Genomic DNA, 25325 nt, shown 5'->3' with positions numbered 1-25325 from the left:
GAGCTGGTGGGGTTCTAAAGGATATAACTGCTAGACTGGGTCTGCCACAGTTGGTGAAGGAACTAACAAGAGGGAAGAGACATATTTGACCTCATCCGTACTAATCTGCCAGTTGCAGAAGTATTTCTCCATGACAGTATCTGTAAAAGTGACCACCGCATAGTCATTATGGAGACAAAGTCACACCTTCACATTGAGAATAGCCTCCATCATATTGGGTGGCACTGTCACCGGACTAAATAGGACAGACTTCGAAGAGATCTAGCAGTTCAATTCTGGGTTTCCATAAGGTGTTGTGAGTCATCAATTGTACAACCTCATGGCCTGGCATATCTCCCTTGCAACAATTACCATCAAGCCAGAGGATCAACCCTGGTTCAATGGAGTGTGCAGGATGGCAGGAGCAGCACTGGGAATACCTGAAAATGAGGTGTCAGCCTGACGAAACCACCACACAGGACAACTTGTGCGCCAAACAGCATAAGCAATCAGTAATAGAGAGAGCTATGTGATCCCAAAAGCAACGGATCAGATCTAAGATCTGCAGTTCTTTCACATCTCGTCGAGGAATGGTAGGGACAATCAAACAAGTCATTGGAGGAGGATATTCCACAAATATCCCCATCCTTAATGATGCAATAGCCCAGCACTTCAGTGCAAAAGATAAGGTTGATGCATTCACAACAATCTTCAGTCAGAAATGCTGAGTGGATGATCCATCTTGGCCTCCTTCAGTGTTCCTCAGTAATTCAGTTACCAGTCATCAGCAATTCCATTTAGTCGACGCAATGTCCAGAAACGGTTGTAGACACTGGATACTTCAAAGGGTACATACGCTGACTACATTCTGGCTATAGTACTGAAAACCTGCGCTCGAGAACTTGCCACGTCCCTAGCCAAGCAGTTCCCATACACTTGCAACAACAACATTTACCTGATTGTGTGGAAAAGTACCCAAGAATCTCCTATACATAAAAAGCAGAACAAATCCAATCCAGCCAATTACCAACCCATCAGTCTACTCACAATCATTAGTAAAGTGATGGAAGGTGTCAGTCCTTTCAAGCAGCACCTGCTCAGCAACAACCTGGTCAATGACGGACAGTTTGGACTCTACCAGAGCCACTCAGCTCCTGACCTCATTACCTCAAACATGGACAAAAGAGCTGAATTCCAGAAGTGGGGTGAGAGACACAGGGCTTTAAATCAAGGCTGCCTTCGACCAAGTGTGGCATCAAGTGGCCTTAGCAAAACTGCAATCAATGGATATCCGGGTCAAACTCCTCGCTGGTACGAATCATACCTGACACGTAGGAAGATGGTCATGGCTGATGAAGGTCAGTCAACTCATTTCCAGGACAAGTCTGTAGGAATCCCTTGGGCAGTGGCTTAGGCCCAAGCGTCTTCAGGTCTGCTTCATCAATGGCTTGCCTCGATTATAATGTCAGAAGCGGGGATGCTCGCCAATGATTGCACAATGTTCAGCAACATTTGTGGCTCCACAGATACTGAAATAATCCATGTCCAAATGCGACAAGATCTGGACAGTATCCAGACTGACATGTGGCAAGTAATATTGAAACCACACAAATGCCAGACTCTGACCATCACCACTAAAATACAATCTAAAAACTGCCCCTTGGCATTCAATGGTGCTACTATCACTGAATCCCCCAGTATCAAAATCCTGGGGGGTAATCATTGCTCAGAAACTCACTGGACTCGCCCACAGTAACGACAAGAGCAGGTCAGAAGCTATGGATACTGCGGCGAGTAACTCACATCCTGACTTCCAAAAGTCTGTCCATCATCTACAATGCATTAGTCAGAGGTGTTATAGAGTACTCCCCATTTTCCTGGATGATTGCAGCCCCAGCAACATGAAGAAGCTTGATACCATCCAGGACAAAGCAACGAGTTTGAGTGTCGTTTCATCCACAATGCTCCACCATCAACGCCCAGCAGCAGCAGCAGTGTTTTACTAACTACAAGTTGCACTGAAATGATTCACCAAAGATCCTCAGACACCATCTTCCCAACTCATGACCACGTCTATCCAGAAGGACAAGAGCAGCAGCTGTATGGGAACACCACCATCTTCAAGTTCCCCTCCAAGCCAATCACCACCCTGACTTGGAAATCTATCAGCGTTCCTTCACTGTCCTCCTCCTTTACCGGTGTTTCTGTGTAGTCTGTGGGAAAATTGTCACAAACTCTCAGATGTTAGGAAGGAGGTCTCTGCAGGGGCGACAGGATTGTGTTTACCGTCCCTTTTCCAATACCGAGGCTGCTGCCGGGTGTTCTGTCTAGTTTTATCCTTTAAGACCTCGGATTAGTTTGATACAATAGAGTGCTTTGCTTGGCCGTTTCAGAGACCATTGAAGAGTTTATCACATCTCTGTGTGTCTGGAGTCACTTTTAGGCCAGATCAGGAAAGCACGGGAGATTCACTTCCTGAAAGTCCATGGGAGAAGCAAATTCGTGTTTACAATCGACATTGGCTTCAAGGTCACTGTTACTGACACCAGATTTTGCATCTTAATATTTTATTAATTATTTTTAATTTCCAGAATCTGCCAGAGCATTTGTCTGGTCTGGATTAGTAATCCAGCGACATCTCCACATTAGCACCATCTCCACATGGGGACCTATTGGAAACCACACTGAGCAGGTTATTTCTGTGCTGCTTGACTACTCTGTCAAAAATAACTCCCACCAATTTGTCTATCGTGACTACTGAGGCAGTAGTAATTGGTCAGATTGTAATTATTCTCCTCTTAGGGGACTGGACATAGCTGAGTAATTTTCCCCATTGCCAGGGAGATGTCAGAGTTGGAGCTGGAATGAAACAGCTTCCCCAGGGACACGACTTATTGTGCAGCACAGGTCTTCAGTCCCATTGCAGGAATGGGGTCAGGGCCCATTACCTTTGTCGTATCTACTGTGTTCAGCTGTTTCTTCATCTCACGTGCATCGAATAGAATTGATTAAAGACTGGCATCTGTGATTCTGCGGGCATCATGGCGATGGTGAAGTTGATCGTCGACTCAACACTTCTGGCTGAGGATCGGGCAGATATTACATTTTTGACTTTTACACTGATGCGTTGGTCTGTTCCATTATCTACAATGGGGATGTTTGTGGAGTCCTTTCCTCCAGTCATTTGTTTAATGATCCATTACCACTTATGACTGAATGTGGCAGGACTGCAAAGCTTCGATCAGATCTGTTGCTCAGGTGTGATAACATTAATGGGTTAGCATCAGGTTTAGGTTCACATGGTTCTGACCCTGACATGTTCACCCACAGTCATTACTGAAACATAGATCGTGTTGATTGTAATGGCAGACTAAGGAGCTTATCCCTGGGCAAAATGTTACAGGTGGTGGTTGAATAGTGTTCTGCTTCTCCTGCTATTGTGGTTTACAGCATTCCGTGAATACGCAGTTTTGAGCTGCAATATCTGAAATGCAATTCTAATGTCTGTCCCCTAGTTCACATCGAGACTCTTTCACCCATCAACCCTGTACTCAGTGACCGACTCTGGTTTCTGATGTGGTAACACTTTCATTTTCATATTCTCACTCTGCTGAGGTCATGCTCCTAATCTGACACAATCCATCAAAAAAAACTAATTTTAATTTAATTGTTTAATTCATCTGAATCTTTTTCCTTGAGTAATACCATCGTCTGTGTTTAAATTGAATGTGTTTCCATATGTTTCTCTCCCTGACCATGATTAAGAGCTCTGTCGTGTCACTGATACCGGCCTTATGTATTTTCAGAGCCAAGGAACTCTTTGGATTCCCAATCATCTTCACCACATTGTATGTTTTTCTCATTTGTTTTGATGCCTTATCACTCATGGCTGGCTTGTCCTCCCATGAGTACATTTCACCCTTTTTGGGAGAGTTTCATATATCCTCTGAATTATCCAGCATAAATTCCTGCCATTGCTGCTCCATGGTCATCCCTACTCGGCTCCCCTTCGAATTTACTCTGGCCAGTTCCTTCCTCATGTCTTTGTTGTGACATTGCTCAATTATAATCACATTACATCAAAAAGAGAGCAATAGATATAAACTGAAAGAAGAATTTTTGAGAGATGGGACATAAAGAATAATTGGCAAATTTCTTAACTAGATACAAAGAGAGAACGAGAGAGAGGATATAGACGAGGAAATGTGAAAAATTAGAAAACTAGATTATTGAAAGAAGTAGATGTACATCCCTCAATGTTTTGGTAATTCCGGTGTGCTGTAGTCCTTTGTACAGTACATGTACAACATAGGAATCTGTTCAAATGCTGGGTCTGATGCCAGAATTTTAATCTCCAATAATACGACAGACACTAGCTTTGGAAAGAACCCAGCAGGCCAATATACTGAATTCCCTGTTGAAAATGGATTAACTGAAGTACGTTGCGATACCACAAGCAAGAATTTAAAACACACATCCTGATAAGAATGAGAGTATAGTGTAGAGAATTCCAGAAAAAGGAGGGAACATTGAGAGAAGGGGAACATATCACATTAGCTGAGCATGAAGTAATGTTTCATCAATTTTATACATCATGTGCATCATTTTTCGATAACTGTGTCTCTGTTATTCATTTAGAATGTGTTGTGCACACATGAAAAATATCTGCACACACATTGATTAAACAATGTATACAAAATCATTTTTTCGACATTGAAATGGTCCTGTTGTCATGCTACCAGGATGCATGAACACCAACTGGTCACCAAAAGACACGACCCACTATCACTATGTTCCATAATACAGAAAAGGAAGGGCACCATTTTGACTGTAACAACACACACATACGAAGACACGCCAGGACGTTCTTAGAGGAATGGCATTGTAACCAGAAGTCCATCAGTAAAAACATCAATTTATATCCTATCGACCTTATCTTGTAATAAAGAAAACTGGAAATAACATCACCCACCTTAAGAAACTAAGGCCTTTTAATAGAGAGGCGGGACATACCACCAGCATTTCAGCGGAGATGCTCACTGATGATGTCACCTAGTCATGGTGACGAAACGTCCGAAAGCAAACCTTCAAGTTCAGCGAGCTAACATGCATACATAAAAAGTGTTATTTGTAATTAATTAGTGGAATTTAGGAGTTCTCTGTCACCCACGTTTCAAAAGATTATGATGTGAGATTAGCGTTTCTGGGTGTGTGGTTTTAATTAACAGAGGGGTTCGACATTGATGTCATAACAGTTTGGGGCCTTGCCATATGGGATTTGGACCGACTTGAACAGATTTGGGGTACAAAAGGTCCCAGAAGATTCCAACACGTGGCAATTATTGAACTAGATCTTCAAATAAAACCGGTGAGAAAATTCATTTAACTCTGTTAACTTGTGGTCGGTTCAATTAAAACTGAGAGAAATGGCTTTTAACATTACTAAAGAGGTTCCCAAGTTTGCCAAAGAAGTTTAGAAAGGCAGAAGACGGAATATATTTAGAATTAGCAAATAAATTAGAATTGGGTTTAACCAGTGACAAAAGGAAAGCTTTAATTGTAATGGAGATGGTCAAGTACTTTGGTGTGTGAGAGAAACAGGCAACTGCAGTAGAGTTAGAAAAGACTTAAATTACAAATGCACGGTTTGTGAAAATTTGTAGCTCAGGTTGAGTTTTAGGGTGTAGGTTTGCTCGCTGAGCTGTAGGATTGATATCCAGACATTTCATTACCTGGCTAGGTAACATCATCAGTGGCGACCTCCAAGTGAAGCGAAGCTGTTGTCTCCTGCTTTCTATTTATATGTTTGTCCTGGATGGGGTTCCTGGGGTTTATGGTGATGTCATTTCCTGTTCGTTTTCTGAGAGGTTGATAGATGGTATCTAGATCTATGTGTTTGTTTAGGGCGTTGTGGTTGGATCTATCCTGGGACAGGCTAAGCAAAGACATGCCAGAGAATTCCTAGAGGCCTGGCACTCCAACCATTTGTATTTTCACTCTTTCTGACATGTTACTCAAGAGCGAGATAATTTGTGGAATTAGGACAGAAATTAAGGTTGGGGACAGAAACATCAAGATTGGAGAACTAACAGTAAGAGTGAGTGACAGAGTGTCAGTCCCAGGAATACAGTGTGTTCTTGTGAATGATTTAATAGGATCCAATGTGGGAGAGTCACCCCTTGTGGTGGAGAAGTCAAATAAAAACTAGGGAACTGAGGAGTTAAAGGAAATATACCCAGGAATTTTCCAGACTGTGTAGTAACAAGATCCCACTGTCATAAGCAGAATGGACAAACGAAAGAAAAAGACAAAAGAGTTGATGTTCAGTTAACTGACCCCCTGTTTGATGTAACGGTGCAGGAAAAACCTGAACGTGGAGAAAAACGGTAGGTTAGTGCAGAAGGGAAATGGGCCGAAGTGCACCAGATTGTGTTATTGGTCGCATACCGTGTTACGGGTAGCACATCAACTAACTGCAGGTGGTCACCTAAGTTTACGGAAGACTGAAGCTAAACTACATAAGCAATTCTAGTGGCCTGGAATGCACAAGGACGTGGTTATTTTTTGTTGTACATGTAACACATGCCAAATGGTAGATAAGTCACAGGCAGTAATAAAACCAGCACCTTTGTTGCAAATTCCTGCATTCGAAGAAGCTTTCACGTGGGTTGCGATTAATTGTGTAGCTTCCCTTTCTAAAATAAAAATAAAAGAAACCAATATTTGCTGAGCATAATGGATGTGTCTATCAGATTTAAAGAGGCAATTCCATTATGGAGTGTTAAGGCAAAAAGTGAAGTGCAGGAGTTGGAAGCTTCTTTTACTCGCTGTGGGCTCCGCAGAGAGATTCAGTCAGACCAAGGGTCTCATTTTACCGCTCAGCTGTTTTAGGAAGTCATGGATAGCTTAGACATACAGCACTTTAAATCAAGGGCGTCCCATCCTGAATCCCATTGAGTATTGTAAAGTTAGCGTCATACGCTGAAGACCATGTTAACATCGTACTGTCAGTATTGGCCAAATGATTGGGACAAAGGTGTCACATTAAATTGCTTATCATCAAAGATACCCGAAATAAATCTACTCAGTTTACTTCCTTTGAGTTAATTTTCGTACATGAAGTGAAGTCTTTTGAATTGAATTAAATCTAAATTGACAGGACCAAAGTCGGAGATCTCACACTTGGACTATGTATGTGAGGTGAGGGAGAGATTAGATGGAGTAGGTGAGTTAGCGCAACAGCACCTGAAGAGGGCACAGCATTGAATAAAGCAGATATAAAACTCTGAAACAGCGGAGAGTGAAGCAGGTAGGGATGACGTATTAGTAGTTTAAATAATGCTCAGGATACCAGAAGCCAACTGAATTTGAATATTATTGTTCCGACACCTGGAAAGCAATCAAATTATGAGAATTATTGTACCATGGGGAGGATATAAACCCAGCATTTTGAACACTAGGGGAAGAGCCACTGCCATCCAACAGCAGAGTAACTGCTGCAGAGCAGGAGTGCGAACTGTCCCTCTCAAAAGCACTCTCTATCAAAGATACATGTTCATGTCAAACCTACTTGCAGTAAAACAAAACGTGATTTGGGGATCAGCGGCTGGAAGAATGAACACAACGGGGAAGATAGAGACTGTGTGGTCTTGAGATTGCAAGGTTTAATATGTGGGTTGGTAGAATAGCATATTTTTATGGAGTTGGAAACAGATAGTAAGTTGCTAAGAAAAGAGGGTCTTGTATTTTTGAACAGCTGTTGTTTAGTGTTCACTCTTGACGTTAGCAAACTAATTTGTGAATGTTTGTTTAAATAGTGGAAGTAGGAGATATGTGTCACTCATATTTTAACAGATTACGAGGTGAGGCGAGCTTTTCTGGGTGTTTGGTTTGAATTAACAGAGAGGTTCGATTCCACCTTGTAAATGTCCATCCAAGCTAACCCCATTTCCCTGCAGTTGGCCCATATCCTTCTCGTCCTTTCCCATCCACATATTTACCCAAATGCTTTTTAAATGTTGTTAATGTACCACCCTCAACCTCATCTGCTGGTAGCTCATCCACGTACCAGCCTTCTGTGTAAAGAAGTGGCTCCTCAGATTCCCTTTTATTCCTTCCCCTCTCAACGTAAACTGATCCCCTCTAATCCTTGATTCTCTAAAGTTTGGAAAAAGACTGAGAGCATTCGCCCTATCCATGCCCCTAATGATCCTATGCAGCTCTATAAGGTCCCCCCTCAGTCTCCTACACTCTATTGGAAAGGTCCTAGCTTGTCCAACGTCTCCCTATAACTCAGGCCATGGGGTCCTGGCAACATCCATGTTAATTTCTTCTGCACGCTTTCTAATTTCATTAAATGCTCCCTAATACAAAGTGACAAAAACTGAACAGAATGCTCCAAGTGCGGCCTTACCAAAGTTCTGTATAACTGCAGCATAACTTCCCTACTTCCATATTCAATGTACGGCCTGTTGAAAGTCAGTGTGTCAAATGCCTTCGTCACTGCCTTGCCTACCTGTGACTCCACTCTCAGAGAACCTTGCATCTGAACGCCAAGGTCTCTCTGCCCACTACACCCCTTAAGGTCGTCCCATTCACCATGAAACTGCTACCTTGAGTTCAGTTTCCAAAATACAAGACACCATGCATCTATATTAAATTCCATTTGCCATTTCTCGGCCCACTTCCATACCTGATTAAATTCCTGCTGCAATTTCTGATAAACTTCCTCACTGATCACACTACCAATTATATTAGTGTCATCTGCAAACTGACTAATCATGCCTTGTACATTCTCAACCAATTCATAGATAATAAACAGCAATGGACCCAGCTCCGGTCTGACAAGCATTCTTCCATTAAACCCCCTGCTTCCTACCATCAAGCCAACTGTGTATTCAATTGGCCAGTTCCCCCAGAATTCCACGTGATAGAACCTTCCAGAACATGTGGAAACATATCAAAGGTCTTACTGAAACCCATAGAGACTACGTTTACCGTTCGGCCCTCATCAACCTTCTTGGTCACTTCATCAACAAACTCTAACAAATTTGGGAAGCGTGATCTCCAACTCACAAGTCTATGCTGACTGCTCCAAATATAAGTAATGGGTGTAAGTAATGGGTGCAGTCAATGGTATGCTGTCCTTCATTGTAAGATGATTCAAGTTCGTAAGTAATGCCATCTTCCTGCTGTTGTAGAGCCTTGCTGAGAGAGTGGTTGGGACACTCTCTACAGATTTGATCTCCTTTGTACCGAATGATCTCCTTACCACAGACACGCATGATGGTATCACGAGGATAGAGTGAAGAAGCTGAGTGTTTAATCAGTAGAGCTTTGAAAGAAGAAGAAATGGTGACGCTAAACACGAGAAGTGGCAGCGATCACTTATTTCCAAAAGTCACACTGATCGGGTGAGAAATTCCATACTTTACCCAGGATTGATTGGTTTGATTTATTGTCACATGTACCTCAGTACAGGGAAACACTTTATTTTTGAGCAGTGGAGGCAGGTCATAGTAAGCATGGCCAGACAGATCATAGGGTGGAAATAGACTTGGACAGAGTAAGGCACACAGGTTACACTGAATAGGACGTGCACTAGACACGATCAACACGAACAAGATCAGCATTATTTGAACTTAGAGAGTCCATTCATCAGTCTAACGTGACTTTCCTAATAGTTTATATGCCTAAATTAACTCGCCCCTCGTTATTGGGCAGTCGGCGTGTAAACCCTGTACTCAACGTCATGTTGCTCACAATCCCCAACAGCAGCCACAATACCTTCCATCTGAAACAGGTAGCCATTCCCACCAGCTTCCGCCCTACATAGAGAACACCAGGCTGTCTTTTCAGAGATGATTATTGCCTTCTTGTGACTTCAAACAAGATGTATGGCTTCCCTCCTCACCACTGAAAAACTACGTTAAAGTCCCACGTGTGTATCATGACTGACGGAGCTACGAGGAACAACGTGGAGCAGTCTGTCTGTGCAGCCTCTGCTCCACTTGGTCATCATGTTAGAGCATCAATTAGGAGACAGCGAGGACTGCGGTTGCTGGAGATCAGAGTAGACAGTGGTTTGCTGGAAAAGCACAGCAGGTGAATCGACGTTTCCGGCATAAGGTATTCATCAGGAATCAGTATCAATTACCTCATTCTGCCCCTTTGTAAGTGCATTGAGGTGGGAATGTCCTCCTACCGTTCCTGTGTAAGTGACTCAAGGGACTGAATGGCTTCTTCCTAGTCTGATTGGACAGGGCCAAAGGCCTGACTGGGTTATCCCTGGTTCCTGTTTAACGGCTCGATGTGCCGACAAGTGTGATGATGCTGCAGCTTTAAGAGGTTATTTTGTTCTGGTTTCTTTTAAGCGAGAGATTGAACGATCGTTACAAAGCTGGTTAGTTAAGACCACTTGAGTAACAGCTAGGGAGGCCTTGGGTTTATTTTAATGCAGCCTGAATGAGTGTGATAAGCTCTCACATAATAGGATCTCCGGGTTTTGCTTTGTCAGTAACATCAGAAACTATTGGGGTCTCCACAGAGTTGGAAGCTTCAGTGACTATCTCCTGGCAGCTAACCTTGCTGACATTTCTCTTGATGCAGTTTTTAATTTCTGGACTGGAGAGATATTTGTGACATTCTGTGTCTGAATTTTCCTTTTTGCCAAGGGCTGTGTTTAAAGGATTTTCCTATATTGGAACAGTTCATTAGTAATAGTTGATGTGGTTCTTTTCGCCCAGATGGGAACTTGTGTTGCAGACGTTTCGTCCCCTGTCTAGTTGACATCGTCACATTCAATCAATAAGCACATCGATCTGGACCCAATATACCGGCCAGTGCAGCGGACAGCTGGAACTGACAACCGGAAGCAGAAGATACAAACCACTATATCTGCCGGAGGAAAGATCACAGAATTGCTTCACAGGAGTCCCCCAAGCCCTGAGGGTGTCACCGAGACAGGGACGAAACGTCTGCAACACAAATTCCCAGTTCGGCAAACAGAACCGCAACAACGAGCACCCAATCTACAAATCTTCTCCCAAACTTGAATTAGTAATAGTTCCTAAATCTGTTATTCTGTTAACTTGTCCAATAGAATTACGTTATTCTGAATTCCTCTTTCTTTGGTTTTATTTCATCTTTCGTGTTAAAGTAAATGGCATTTTGCATCACACCGAGTAGTTTGACCAGTCACTCTCTATCTGGAACCGACAGTTTACATTTTCTTTAAAATAAGAAAACGTAAGAGCCTCGGCTACGCCTTCAAATATTGTTGAGGAGCTTTTGTGCGGTCAATCACACTAGACTCCTTCTCTTCATGAGTAATAGGCTGGAGGCACTGAATGGGCTGTCCCTGTCCTTCTCCAATAGTGTGAATGGGCCGAATGACTTACTCATATTCCTGTGAAACCAGCGTGAGGTGCGGAATGAACTCTTATTTTACTGGGGCAATGTGCAGTGACAGGCAATCTTTTTACATGAATGTTATTGACTCTTTAAAAGCACAAGCCTCAATAGAGTTTGGGTCCTGCTGCACATGGACACAGACCAGTTCAGGACCTGACGGGGGCGTCAGATTATTCTAAACATTGTGGAATCTTCAGTGACCATCCCCACTTCTGATCTTATGGTGGGAAGGGTGAGGGTGGGGAGACATTGATGAAGCAGCTGAAGATGTTTGTGAAGAGGAAGCTACCCTGAGGATTTCCCACAGAGGTGACCCAGGACTGAGATGATGAACACCTTCCTTTGTGCCATGTTTGACCCCAAACACTGGAGAGTTTACTCTGATTCCCATTAAGTCCAGTTTTGTTAAGCTCCTTGATGTCAACAGACGTCAACCACTGCCTTGATATCAGGGCCAGTCATTTTTACCGAAACCCTTGTGTCAATCTCTTTTGTTCGTATCAATAGGCCATGATAAAGGAGCATGAAGTGTTTTCTTCAAACAGGTGGGATTGAATGTTAGGATTTCTCTCCTCAAGGGTGTTCGGGGAGTTAGATGACTAAACGTATTTGAAGAGGAGGTAGATGGATATTGACCTGTCAGAGAGTTGAGGGCTATGAAAAATTGAGTATGAAAGAGGATTTGCGAGCAAGAGCAGATCAACCACGATCTTAGTGAAGGACAAGACAGGCTTGGGGACTGAACGCCCTGCTCCTGTTTCTGATGTTCTCATGTTCTGTAATTGGAAAGTTAGTGGGTGTAATTTTCATGCATGTGCAATTACTGCATATTGCAGTCAGGAGGCCAGAGGATTCTATGATCCATCACTGGGTGAGGTATGGGGGCTGCATTCACAATGAATCTGGGTCTACAACATGATCAACAAATGAAACACAAGTTTCAGAGACGGGAAGCTCTGTAAAGAGAGATGACGGGCCTCTTTCATACCCAACCTGGGTTTTCCAATTACATTTCCAAAATCACTTCAAAGCGTGGTGACAGCCCTGAAGGGCTGAATGGTCTCCTCTGTTTCTATGCAACAGGTTATAGTTGTAAGTAGCCTCCAACTGCCCCTGCCTAGCAAGTTTGAGGGGCTGAATGGAACATAGGAACATGGGACTGAGGAGTAGGAGCGGGTCATTAGATACTTTGAGCCTTCTCCACCAGACACTAAAATTGTGGTTGATCAAGTTATGGTCTCAGCATTACTTTCCTCTCTGTGTTCAATTATCTGTGCCTCACTTCCCTGTCAAATAATTAACTAACGCAGCTTTGAGTCCATGAGAACATAGAAGCACGATTAAAACTTCCAGTGAAGAGAATTCCGTCGTGAAAGGTCCTTTCAGAATTTTTCATCTTCCCTCTTATAGAATCAGAGAGTCATGCATAACGGAAACAGACCCGTTAGTCCAATCTGTTCACTCCGATCAGTTATCAAATCTGATTTAGTCCCATTTGCCAGCATTTGGCCAATATTCCTCCTTTATCAGAGACTTTTTAAATGTGTAATTGAACCCCCTTTGACCACTTCCTCTAACAGCAATTTCTGTACACACAATACTCTCTGTTTGAAACGTTTATCTTCAGGTACCTTCTAAATCATTCGCCCTCTCGCCTTCAACCTATGCCCTCTTGTTCTGGACTCCCCTATCCTGGGATCAGAACATGGCTATTCAGAATATCCATACCCCTGATGATTTTATAATCCTCTATTATGTCACCCCTCAGCCTCTGAGGAGAAAGCACCTCAACCTAATCAACCTCTCCCTGAAGCTCAAACCTTCAGTTCTGGAACGTCTGTGTAAATCTTTTCTGCAGACAATCGAATTGTACACAGTATTCTTAAAATGGCCTCACCAACATCCGGTACAGATGCAACATGCCACCACAACCCCTAGAGTTAGTGCTCTGACTGATTAAGGCAAATGTGCCAAATGTGTTCTGCACCAGTTTGTCTACCTGCGACTCCACTTTCAAGGAACAATGTACCTGCAGCCCTATGTCCCTTTGTTTCACAACACTCCCCAGGACGTTACAATTAAGTGCATAACTTCTGCCCTGAAATGCCTTCCCAAAATGCAATTTATCTAAATTAAACTTCATCTGTCAGTCCTTGCCCCTTTGTCCCATCTAATTGTGGCCTCGTTGTACTCTGAGGTAATCTACTACACCACCTTTCTGATGTAATCTGTAAACTTACTAACTTTCGCCCCGATATTCACATCCAATGATGAAATGCAGTGAACTCAGTACTGATTCTTACAGTACACTGCTGCTCACAAGCCTCAAGTCTGAAAAATACCCGTCTTCCTTCAAGCCAATGTGACTAGCTTCCCCTGTATCCCATGTGACTGAAACTTACTAATCTGTCTGCCAATCGGAATGTTATGAACACCTTGCTGAGGTCCATATAGACAATGTCTACCAAACTGCCTTCATCAATCTTCTTTGTCATCTCTTCATAAAACTCAATCAAATTAATGAGACATGATTCCCCATGCAGGAAGCCACGTTGACTACGCTGATCAGCCCTTGCCTTCCCAAACGTATGTCAATCCCATTCCTCAGAATCCCCACCAACAACCTATCCACCACTGACATCGGGCTCAGTGGTCAATAGTTCCCCAGCTTTTTGGGTCACTGTTTCCTTTTCTAGTCCCACTCCTCCACTGCTCGCAACAAATGTTAAATGTAACCAGGTTGGTGATATCAGTCTCAGACTGGGTCAGTGTCAGTTTTAGGGACACGTCAGGCTAGTTTCTTTAATCTGCTAAAATAGCACGTTTATGATCCAGAGCAATGTTACTCAAACTACCAGGGAAAGATGAATGGCAATCTGTTTGGATATTGCAAATAAAGAATCGATACCTCCCATTCTAAAAACCCTGGTGCACGTGCGCACGTACAAAATCTCTGCAAGTTCAAGTTGAAAGAACGTTGTCGACATATTAGTCTAACTCATGACGAAAGGAAAAATTGAGAGATTGTCCCAAATGTTATTCTGCTTCTGAAGATATTCTACTCACACAAACTGCGAATAATGGGATTTCATCCTGGAACAGTTGGATTTCGCAGAATTCCCTATGCATTAGGGAGTGATAAGATTCCAAGGAGTTCTGGTCAGGATTGTCCAGTGGCTCAGTGGTTAGCACTGATGCCTCACATCACCAGGGACCTAGGTTCGATTGCAGCGTCGGGTGACTCTCTGTGTGGGGTTTTCATATTATCCCCTTGTCTGTGTGAGCTTCTAATGAATGCTCCAGTTTCCTCCCACAGTCCAAAGCTGTGCAGGTTAGGTGGAGTGTTCATGCTAAATTGTCCATAGTGTTCAGGGTTTTCTAGGTTAGGTGCATTAGTCAGGGGTAAAAGTAAGGGAACGCGTCTGCGAAAGTTACTCTTTGGAACGTTGTATGGACTTGTTGGGATGAAGGGCCTGTTTTCACACTTCAGGAATTCTACAAAAAGAAGAATGGTAACGATGACTGTGGAGCTTTTTATTACCGTTTGCACGCATTGCTGTGATGAGGAACAATGAAGGAGAGAGAATTCAATAGTCTGTTCGTTCTCGGGCAGATTACATTTTCTCCCTCTCTGAGCTGAATCACACAGTAATGTCATCCTCTCCCAAACTGGACCATGTGAGGTCTCCTTGTACATTGTCCAAACTATGTCTCCATCACATTCCCTGCTCCATGTAGGTGCATCATTGCTGCTGTCATACACAGAGCCATACACTTAGCAGAAAATGGTCTCGGTCGATTTGAAGATATGTTTAGATATTTCTGCATCATTAAAAAATAAAATGTTTAATGTATTCAGAATACCTGTGTCAAAATGAATGCATTTTGTAACAAAGACAGAAATTGTTGGAAAAGCTCGGCAGGCCTGTCAGCATCCAGATGCCTTTTACATGCTGTAGTTTTTTCCAGCCTCCGTCATTCCTGTGGCCGCTCATTTCATATGCACACCACCCTCTGCGTGAAAAGATGCCCCTTAGGCCTCTTCAAAATCTTTCCCCTCTCACTTTCAACCAATGCCCTCTGGTTGTGGACACTCCTAACCTGGGGGAAAACCCTGACTACTCACCCTATCCATGAACGTTCCGATTTTATAAACATCTTATGCTACGAAATGTGACTCCAATCAACACGAATGGCTGTGTTTTCCGTCATCCTGGGCCTAAATTCCCAAATTCAATACTGACACCTCATCTGTCTCCATCAGGTCACAATTCTAAAACCATTTTAATCATTTTGTTCAGATGCATCCTGAGACACTTCTGTGGCTTTACACCAAGGCCTTTGTGCCCGGAGGCAGGACACTAGCACCCATAAAGCTGTAACATTATTCTCCTGTGTGTTTGTTCATCAGTCTGTTCTGACACGCTGTGACATACGTCTGCAACAGGCAGAACTTGAATTCAGACCATTTAGTCGAGAGATAGGAACATTACCACACAAGTTCAGGAATTGGAATCAAATCGAGAGCTCTGGCTCAGAGGCAGGGACACTACGCACTACACTACCATACCCAGATTTTGGGTCATATGTTAAGTGCCAGCTTTCAGCTCGGTATGGATTTATTATAATCAGGTTACCATTATGAACTACACAAAACGCTTCGTATTGTTAAACAAGTGCAAGACATTTGTCTCAACTGTAGGATGTTGAGTGCACGTGCTATGCTACCGAAATTAACCATGACACCTTTAATTGCTTTATCTGTAGTCTACAATATTAGGGAAAGAATTCCTGCAGACACACTCTGCACAATGAAGGGTCTCAAATAGATATTTATTACTGAACACCAGAGACGGAGAAAGAGCATAATTTCTGGCCCCAAAGCACTGACCAGTATTACCACCAAAAACGTGTGTGACTGCTCTCTTCCTAAAACCATGAAATGATACCAGGCCGCTGATTACTGTCCAGCCTCTCCTCCCCACTGACCTTTTCTGCAATCAATCCCTCATCCCCCTAACCACACAAGGTAAACCAAGCTCAGGGTATTTGTGAAAATCAAGGCCGGAGTGTGCAGGCCTCCTGGAGATGGGGAGGGAATTTTAAAATTAAATAGGGAAGGTGAGGAGGTAGTAATATCACACACTGGGCTGAGGAATGGCAGTTGGTGTTTAGATTTGATTCATTCGAGGAATTGGATTTGGTAAATCAAACAAGAGCGGCGCCTATACAATTAAAAGTAGGGTATTTGGCAGTGTTGTAGGACAGTGACCTAGGCCGTCAGGTACAATTCTTTAAAATTTGCATCTCATATGGGCAAAGTCTTAGAGAGAATTATAAGGGATAGGATTTATGCACATCTGGATAAGAATGATGTGATCAAGGATAGTGAGCATGGTTTTGTGAAGGGCAGGTCGTGCCTCACAAACCTTATTGAATTCTTTGAGAAGGTGACGAAGGAGGTAGATGAGGGGAAAGCGGTAGATGTAGTATATATGGATTTTAGTAAGGCGTTTGATAAGGTCCCCCATGGTAGGCTACTGCAGAAAATACAGAGATATGGCATTGAGGGTGAGTTGGAGGTTTGGATTAGGAATTGGCTCTCTGGAAGAAGACAGAGGGTAGTAGTTGATGGCAAAGATTCATCTTGGAGTGCCGTCACTAGTGGTGTTCCGCAAGGATCTGTTTTGGGACCATTGCTGTTTGTCATTTTTATAAATGACCTGGAGGAAGGGTTAGAAGGTTGGGTGAGCAAGTTTGCGGATGATACGAAAGTCGGAGGAGTTGTAGACAGTGAGGAAGTATATGGCAGGTTACAGCGGGATATAGAGAAGCTGCAGAGCTGGGCAGAAAGGTGGCAAATGGAGTTCAATGTAGCTAAGTGTGAAGTGATTCACTTTGGTAAGAGTAATAAAAAGATGGATTACTGGGCTAATGGTAGACTACTTGGTAGTGTGGAAGAGCAGAGGGATCTTGGTGTCCATGTACACAGATCTCTGAAAGTTGCCACCCAGGTAAATAGTGCAGTGAAGAAGGCATATGGCGTACTGGCTTTTATTGGTAGAGGAATTGAGTTCCGGAGTCCTGAGGTCATGCTGCAGTTGTATAAGACTCTGGTGCGGCCGCTTCTGGAATATTGTGTGCAGTTTTGGTCGCCATACTATAGGAAGGATGTGGAGGCACTGGAACGGGTGCAGAGGAAGTTTACCAGGATGTTGCCTGGTATGGTAGGAAGATCCTATGAGGAAAGGCTGAGGCACTTGGGGTTGTTTTCTTTGGAGAAAAGAAGGTTTAGGGGTGATTTGATAGAGGTGTACAAGATGATTAGGGGGTTAGATAGGGTTGACAGTGAGAACCTTTTTCCGCGTATGGAGTCAGCTATTACAAGGGGGCATAGCTTTAAATTAAGGGGGGGTAGATATAGGACTGATGTTAGGGGTAGGTTCTTCACTCAGCGAGTCGTAAGATCATGGAATGCCCTGCCAGTAGCAGTAGTGGACTCTCCCTCTTTATGGGTATTTAAGCGGGCATTGGATAGGTATATGGAGGATAGTGGGTTAGTGTAGGTTAGGTGGGCTTTGATCGGCGCAACATCGAGGGCCGAAGGGCCTGTACTGCGCTGTATTGTTCTATGTTCTATGTTCTATATAGATAGTGTGGTCAAAAGTATGTTCAGCACACTTGTCAGACCTTTGAGTATCAGAATTCAGACGTCATGTTGGGGTTATACAGGATATTGGTGAGACCTCATCTGGAATACTGTGTCCAGTCTGGTCACCATGCCCGCTCATTCCATAGGCACACCATCCTCTGGGTGAAAAAGCTGCCCCTTACGTCACTTTTAAATTTTTCCCCACTAACCTTAAAAATATGTCCACTAGTTTTGGACTCCCGTACCCTTAGAAAATACCTCGACTATTCACTTTCATATTATTGACCTTGATATTATTAAGCTGGAGAGGGTTCAGAAGAAATATTTCACAACTGGGAAGGAGGCCTTGAGATTGGTGTTGGCGTTACAACATTTCAGCATTTACATTGCCTATAACGTGTCTGAGACAAATCTCTGTACTGATGACAACGTCTGAACATTTTTAGAGGAATTTAGGGAAAAAATCTTCCAGTCTACAAAGCCTTCCAACTTACATTCAATTCCAACTTACACAGATAACAGGACAAGAAACCGTACTTGCTGCCAAGTTGTCGAGAATAGGATGAAGAAAAACTGAGACGTTCTGTAGCAGAAGTAAACGGATTGAAATAGAATCGGGTTGTGAATGTTTGCATGCTTAGTGTCAATGCAACATATATGTATTGTAGTCTACAAAAACAGGAAGAATAAAGAGTTTAAAAGGAGGCCATCTTTGTATATCGGTGTTTTTTTTTCAAACGGAACGTTGTGACGGTGCTGTCACGTTAAAAAGGTTATTTTCTCTTGTTTTTTTTTTAGGAGACGTCTTAGAGACAGAGATGCCGAACTGCCATCTGAAAATAGCTTAAGTAAATAACTGAGAAGGCCTTTAGGCTGGACTAAAACGTTGGTAACTATGGTAGGGCAGTGGCCAACTCCCCAGACCAGGTCTTCTCGTTTTGTTTTTGCTGCAGCATTCAGAAGCTGCTTGGGTTTCCAGAAGGGGTGGAAGTTTCACTATATGATCCCAGTTGCTATTCTCTCTGAAAACTCTCTGAAAGTTGCTTCTTCCTGGATTGGAGAACTGCACATAAGATTCTGTGTTTGAATTTATCTTTATGCCGGGGGTGTGTTTATGGGATGTTCCTTATTAGCGCAGTTAATTAGTAGAAGGCACTGTATCTATTGTTTGCATAGTTGTTCCAGAAGAGAAGCTCTCCCCAATTGTTCTTCTCTTTGATTGTGTTTTAATTGGAGCGTTTGAATGGATTGCATTTTGCTTAACATTGAGTGGGTTGACCAGTTGCAACATCTGGAACAAACAGTTTGCATCTACGTCGTAAAAAAGGAAACGTTAGTGTCCAGGCTGCCTTCTTAAAATATTTTGACGGAGTCAAAAGAGTCCCAGATATTGACTGGGAAAGCTATAGCTCGAGTTCATTAGATGGGTCGGTGTTTATCCAATGTGTGCAGGAGGGTTTCCTGACACAATATGTAGACAGGGCAACAAGAGGTGAGGCTATACTGGATTTGGTTCTAGGTAATGAACCAGGCCAGGTGTTAGACTTGGAGGTAGGTGAGCACTTCGGGAACAGTGACCACAACTCGGTGACTTTTACTCTAGTGATGGAGAGGGATAAGTGTGCACTGCAGGGCAACAGTTATAGCTGGGGGCAGGGAAATTATGATGCGGTGAGGCATGACTTAGGATGCGTGGATTGGAAAAATAGGCTTCAAGGGAAGAACACAAATGATATGTGGAGATTGTTCAAGGAACAGCTAATGGGTGTCCTTGTTAAGTATGTACCATTCAGGCAGGGAGTAAAGGGTCTTGTGAGGGAGCCGTGATTTAATAAGGAATTGGAATTCCTTGTGAAAGGGAAGAGGGCGGCCTATGTAAAGATGAGGCGTGAAGATTCAGTTGAGGCGATTGAGAGTTATAAGGTAGCCAGCAAGGATCTAAAGAGAGAGCTAAGAGCAGCGAGAAGGGGACATGAAAAGTCCTTAGTTGGTAGTATTAGGGAAAATCCAAAGGCTTTCTATAGGTATGTCAGGAATAAAAGGATGACTAGGGTAGGTATCGGTCCAGTCAAGGATAGTAGTGGGAAGTTGTGTGTGGAGGCGGAGGAGATTGGTGAGACACTAAATCAATACTTTTCGTCAGTATTCATTCAGGAACAGGATACTGTTGCTGATGTGAATATTGAGTCACAAGTGATTAGAATGGATGGCCTTGAGGTACGTAGGGAAGAGGTCTGGGGAATACTGGAAAGGATGAAAATAGATAAGTCCCCTGGGCCTGATGGCATTTATCCTAGGATCCTGTGGGAAGCTAGGGAGGAGATAGCGGAGCCATTGGCCTTGATTTTTATGTCGTCGTTGTCTACGGGAATAGTGCCAGAAGACTGGTGGATAGCGAATGTGGTCCCCTTGTTCAAGAAGGGGAGCAGGGATAGCCCGAGTAACTATAGGCCAGTGAGTCTCACTTCTGTTGTGGGCAAAGTCTTAGAAAGAATTGTAAGGGATAGGATTTATGAACATCTGGATAGGAATAATGTGATCAAGGATAGTCAGCATGGTTTTGTGAAGGGCAGGTCGTGCCTCACAAAGCTTATTGATTCTTTGAGAATGTGACCAAGGAAGTGGACGAGGGTAAAGCAGTAGATGTGGTGTATATGGATTTTAGCAAGGCGTTCGATAAGATACCCCATGGCAAGCTAATGCAAAAACTACGGAGGTATGTCATTGTGGGTGCATTAGAGGTTTGGATTAGGAATTGGCTGGCTGGAAGGAGACAGAGGGTAGTAGTTGATGGTATAGGTTCATCTTGGAGTGCAGTTACTAGCGGTGTTCCACAAGGATCTGTTTTGGGACCACTGCTGTTTGTCATTTTTATAAATGACCTGGAGGAGGGGCTTGACGGCTGGGTGAGCAAGTTTGCGGATGACACGAATCTCGGTGGAGTTGTGGACAGTGAAGAAGGATGTGGCAGGTTACAGCGGGATATAGATAAGTTGCAGAGCTGGGCAGTAAGGTGGCAAATGGAATTCAATGTAGCTAAGTGTGAAGTCATTTACTTTGGTAGGAGTAACAAAGAGATGGATTACTGGGCTAATGGTAGACTACTTGGTAGTGTGGATGAGCAGAGGGAACTTGGTGTCCATGTACACAGATCTTTGAAAGTTGCCACCCACATAAATAGTGCTATGAAGAAGGCATATGGTGTACTGGCTCTTATTGGGAAAGGAATTGAGTTCCGGAGTCCTGTGGTCATGTTGCAGTTATATAAGACTCTGGTGCGGCCTCATCTGGAGCATTGTGTGCAGTTTGGGTCGCCATACTATAGGAAGGACGTGGAGGCATTGGAACGAGTGCAGAGTAGGTTTACCAGGATGTTGCCTGGCATGGTAGGAAGATCGTATGAGGAAAGGCTGAGGCACTTGGGGCTTTTCTCATTGTAGAAAAGAAGGTTTAGGGGAGATTTGATAGAGGTGTACAAGATGATTAGGGGTTTAGATAGAGTTGACAGTGAGAACCTTTTTCCGCGTATGGAGTCAGCTGTTACTAGGGGACACAGCTTTAAATTAAGGGGTGGTACGTATAGGACAGATGTTAGGGGTAGATTTTTTACTCAGCGGGTTGTGAGTTCATGGAATGCCCTGCCAGTAGCAGTGGTGTACTCTCCCTCTTTATGGTCATTTAAGCGGGCATTGGACAAGCATATGGAGGTTATTGAGCTAGTGTAGGTTAGGTAGGCTTCGGTCGGCTCAACATCGAGGGCCGAAGGGCCTGTACTGCGCTGTATTTTTCTATGTTCTATGTTCTTTGAGTCTGACCATGTCCATAATACTTGTAGCTGAGGATATTCTGACTGACTCCTGTTATTGAAAAGTTAGTGGAGGCGCTGGACGTTGTGCTGTGAGCTACCTCAGACATTCAGGGAAACCTGGGGATTTGGTGACCCAACTCTGGATGGAGCATGGGGACTTAGTTACAGCATCTGGGTCTGTAACATGAACAACAAATGGAGCAGAGGCTGTAGAGAGGGGACGCTCTGAAACCATGGAGTGAGTGTGTGTGGGGAAAGGGGTCTGCTGGATCCACACCGGGTTTTCCAGGAACAACTTCCCAAGCTCCACTTAACCCAGGAGCAGAGTGTGAGGGGTCCCTGACTGAACAAGGAGCTGGTCACAAAGCGGTATCGGATCCTTCAACACGACTGCAGCTTCATACCTGGGGGAGGATGGCGCTGCCAGTGGCTGTTAGGGTCACTGTTTCATTCAGCTTCTATGATCCAGAACTTTCCATGCTGGAGTGTTTGATATATTCATCATCTCCCAATATCTCAACATCAATGTCACCATTCGGTGACAGAGATTATATATTAAGGATGAGATGAATGCTTTCTCTCTCAGCAGAGAGGTGACGTATGTATCCATGTTTTCTCAATATAGCAGGATTTCCAGTGATGTACATGCCTGTGTGGGGTCCCCATGTCAATGAGGAGAGCTAGAGGAACTGAAGGAGCTCTCACTACATTAATGTTACAGTGTGCCCATGCACAGGACATCACGTTGGTGAATGCTCACTGTCCTGGCATTATCCAGCTGTGATGCCAAAGGGCAAGTGCTGAAAAATGGGATCAGAATAGTTGGGTGGTTGATTTTGACTGGCTCGGTGGTAATGGGTCCTAGCTATTCGTAAACATCTCAAACATTTGGTTAAATGAATCAATAGACAATAGACAATCGATGCAGGAGTAGGCCATTCAGCCCTTCGAGCCTGCACCGCCATTCAATATGATCATGGCTGATCATTCCCAATCAGTATCCTGTTCCAGCCTTATCTCCATAACCCTTGACTCCACTATCTTTAAGAGCTCTATCCAATTCTTTCTTAAATGAATCCAGAGACTGGGCCTCCACTGCCCTCTGGGGCAGAGCATTCCACACAGCCACCACTCTCTGGGTGAAGTAGTTTCTCCTCATTTCTGTCCTAAATTGTCTACCCCGTATTTTTAAGTTGTGTCCTCTGGTTCGGCACTCCCCCATCAGCGGAAATATGTTTCCTCCTGCCAGAGTGTCCAATCCTTTCATAATTCTATACGTTTCAATCAGATCCCCTCTCAGTCTTCTAAACTCAAGGGTATACAAGCCCAGTCGCTTCAGTCTTTCCGTGTAAGGCAATCCTGCCATTCCAGGAATTGACCTCGTGAACCTACGCTGCACTCCCTCAATTGCCAGAATGTCTTTCCTCAAATTTGGAGACCAGAACTGTACACTGTACTCGAGGTGTGGTCTCACCAGGGCCCTGTACAGCTGCAGAAGCACCTCTTTGCTTCTATACTCAATTCCTCTTGTTATGAAGGCCAGCATGCTATTAGCCTTCTTCACGACCTGCTGTACCTGCATGCTTGCCTTCATTGACTGGTGGACAAGAACACTCAGATCTCTCTGAACAGCCCCTTTACCTAATTTGATACCATTGAGGTAGTAACCTGCCTTCCTGTTCTTGCCACCAAAGTGGATAACCAGGCATTTATCCACGTTAAACTGCATCTGCCATGCATCTGCCCACTCACCTAACTTGTCCAGGTCACCCTGTAATCTCCTAACATCCTCATCAGATTTCACCCTACCAACCAGCTTTGTATCATCAGCAAATTTGCTAATGTTATTGCTGATACCATCTTCTATATCATTTACATATATTGTAAAAAGCTGCGGTCCCAGCACGGATCCCTGCGGTACCCCACTGGTCACTGCCTGCTATTCCGAAATGGAGCCGTTAATCACTACCCTTTGTTTCCTATTAGCCAACCAATTCTCTATCCAATCTAGTACTTTGCCCCCAATACCGTGCGCCCTAATTTTACTAACTAACCTCTTGTGTGGGACTTTATCAAAAGCTTTCTGAAAGTCCAGGTACACTACATCCACTGGATCTCCCTCGTCCATCTTCCGAGTTACATCCTCAAAAAATTCAAGAAGATTAGTCAAGCATGATTTCCCCTTCATAAATCCATGCTGACTCTGTCCTATCCTGTTACTATTATCCAGATGTGCCGTAATTTCATCCTTTTTAATAGACTCCAGCATCTTTCCCACCACTGAGGTCAGAGTAACTGGTCTATAATTTCCTGTTTTCTCCCGCCCACCCTTCTGAAAAAGTGGCACAACATTTGCCGCACTCCAATCCTCAGGAAACGACCCCGATTCTATTGAACTCTGGAAAATAATCATCAGCGCATCCACGATTTCCCGAGCCACCTCCTTCAGTACCCTGGGATGCAGGCCATCAGGTCCCGGAGACTTATCAACCTTCAGACCTAACAGTCTCTCCAACACCAAATCCTTGCAAATATAAATTCCCTTAAGTTCATGTCCTTCAGCCACTATTACCTCAGGGAGATTGCTTCTGTCTTCCCCAGTGAACACAGATCTGAAGTACCCATTTAATTCCTCTGCTATTTCTTTGTTCCCTGTTTCTGTCTTCAAGGGCCCAATTTTTGTCCTAACCATTTTTTTGCCTTGGACATACCTAAAAAAGCTTTTACTATCCTCCTTTATATTCTTGGCCAGTTTACCTTTGTACCTCATTTTTTCTCTGCGTATTTCCTTCTTACTAATCCTCTGTTGTTCTTTAAAAGCTTCCCAGTCCTCAGTTTTCCCACTTATCTTCGCTAAGTTATACTTTTTCTCTTTTAACTTTATATGTTTCTTTACTTCCCTCGTCAGCCACGGCCGCCCATGTCTCCTCCTGGGATCCTTCTTCCTTTTAGGAATGAACTGATCCTGCAACTTCTGCATTATACACAGAAATATCCGCCATTGTTCCTCCACGGTCTTCCCTGTTAAGGTATTGCACCATTGAACTTTGGCCAGTTGCTCCCTCATAGCTCCATATTTCCCTTTATTCAACTGAAATATTGTCACTTCCGATTGTACCCACTCCCTCTCAAATTGCAGATTGAAGCTTATTGTATTATGGTCACTACTTCCCAATGGCTCCTTCACTTCGAGGTCACTGACCAATTCTGGTTCGTTACACAATACCAGATCCAGAATCGCCTAATCCCTGGTCGGCTCCAGCACCAGCTGCTCGAAAGATCCATCTCTGAGGCACTCCACAAAGTCTCTTTCTTGAGGCCCGATACCATCCTGATTCTCCCAGTCTACCTGCATGTTAACATCCCCCATAACAACTGTAGTAACATCTTTGCGACAAGCCAATTTCAGCTCCTGATTCAACTTACATCCGACATCCAGACTACTGTTTGGGGGCCTGTAGATGACTCCCATGA

The sequence above is a fragment of the Chiloscyllium punctatum genome, chromosome 6 (genome assembly GCF_047496795.1).
Source record: "Chiloscyllium punctatum isolate Juve2018m chromosome 6, sChiPun1.3, whole genome shotgun sequence".
Lineage (NCBI taxonomy): Eukaryota > Metazoa > Chordata > Chondrichthyes > Orectolobiformes > Hemiscylliidae > Chiloscyllium > Chiloscyllium punctatum.
This window is presented reverse-complemented; position numbering follows the sequence as displayed.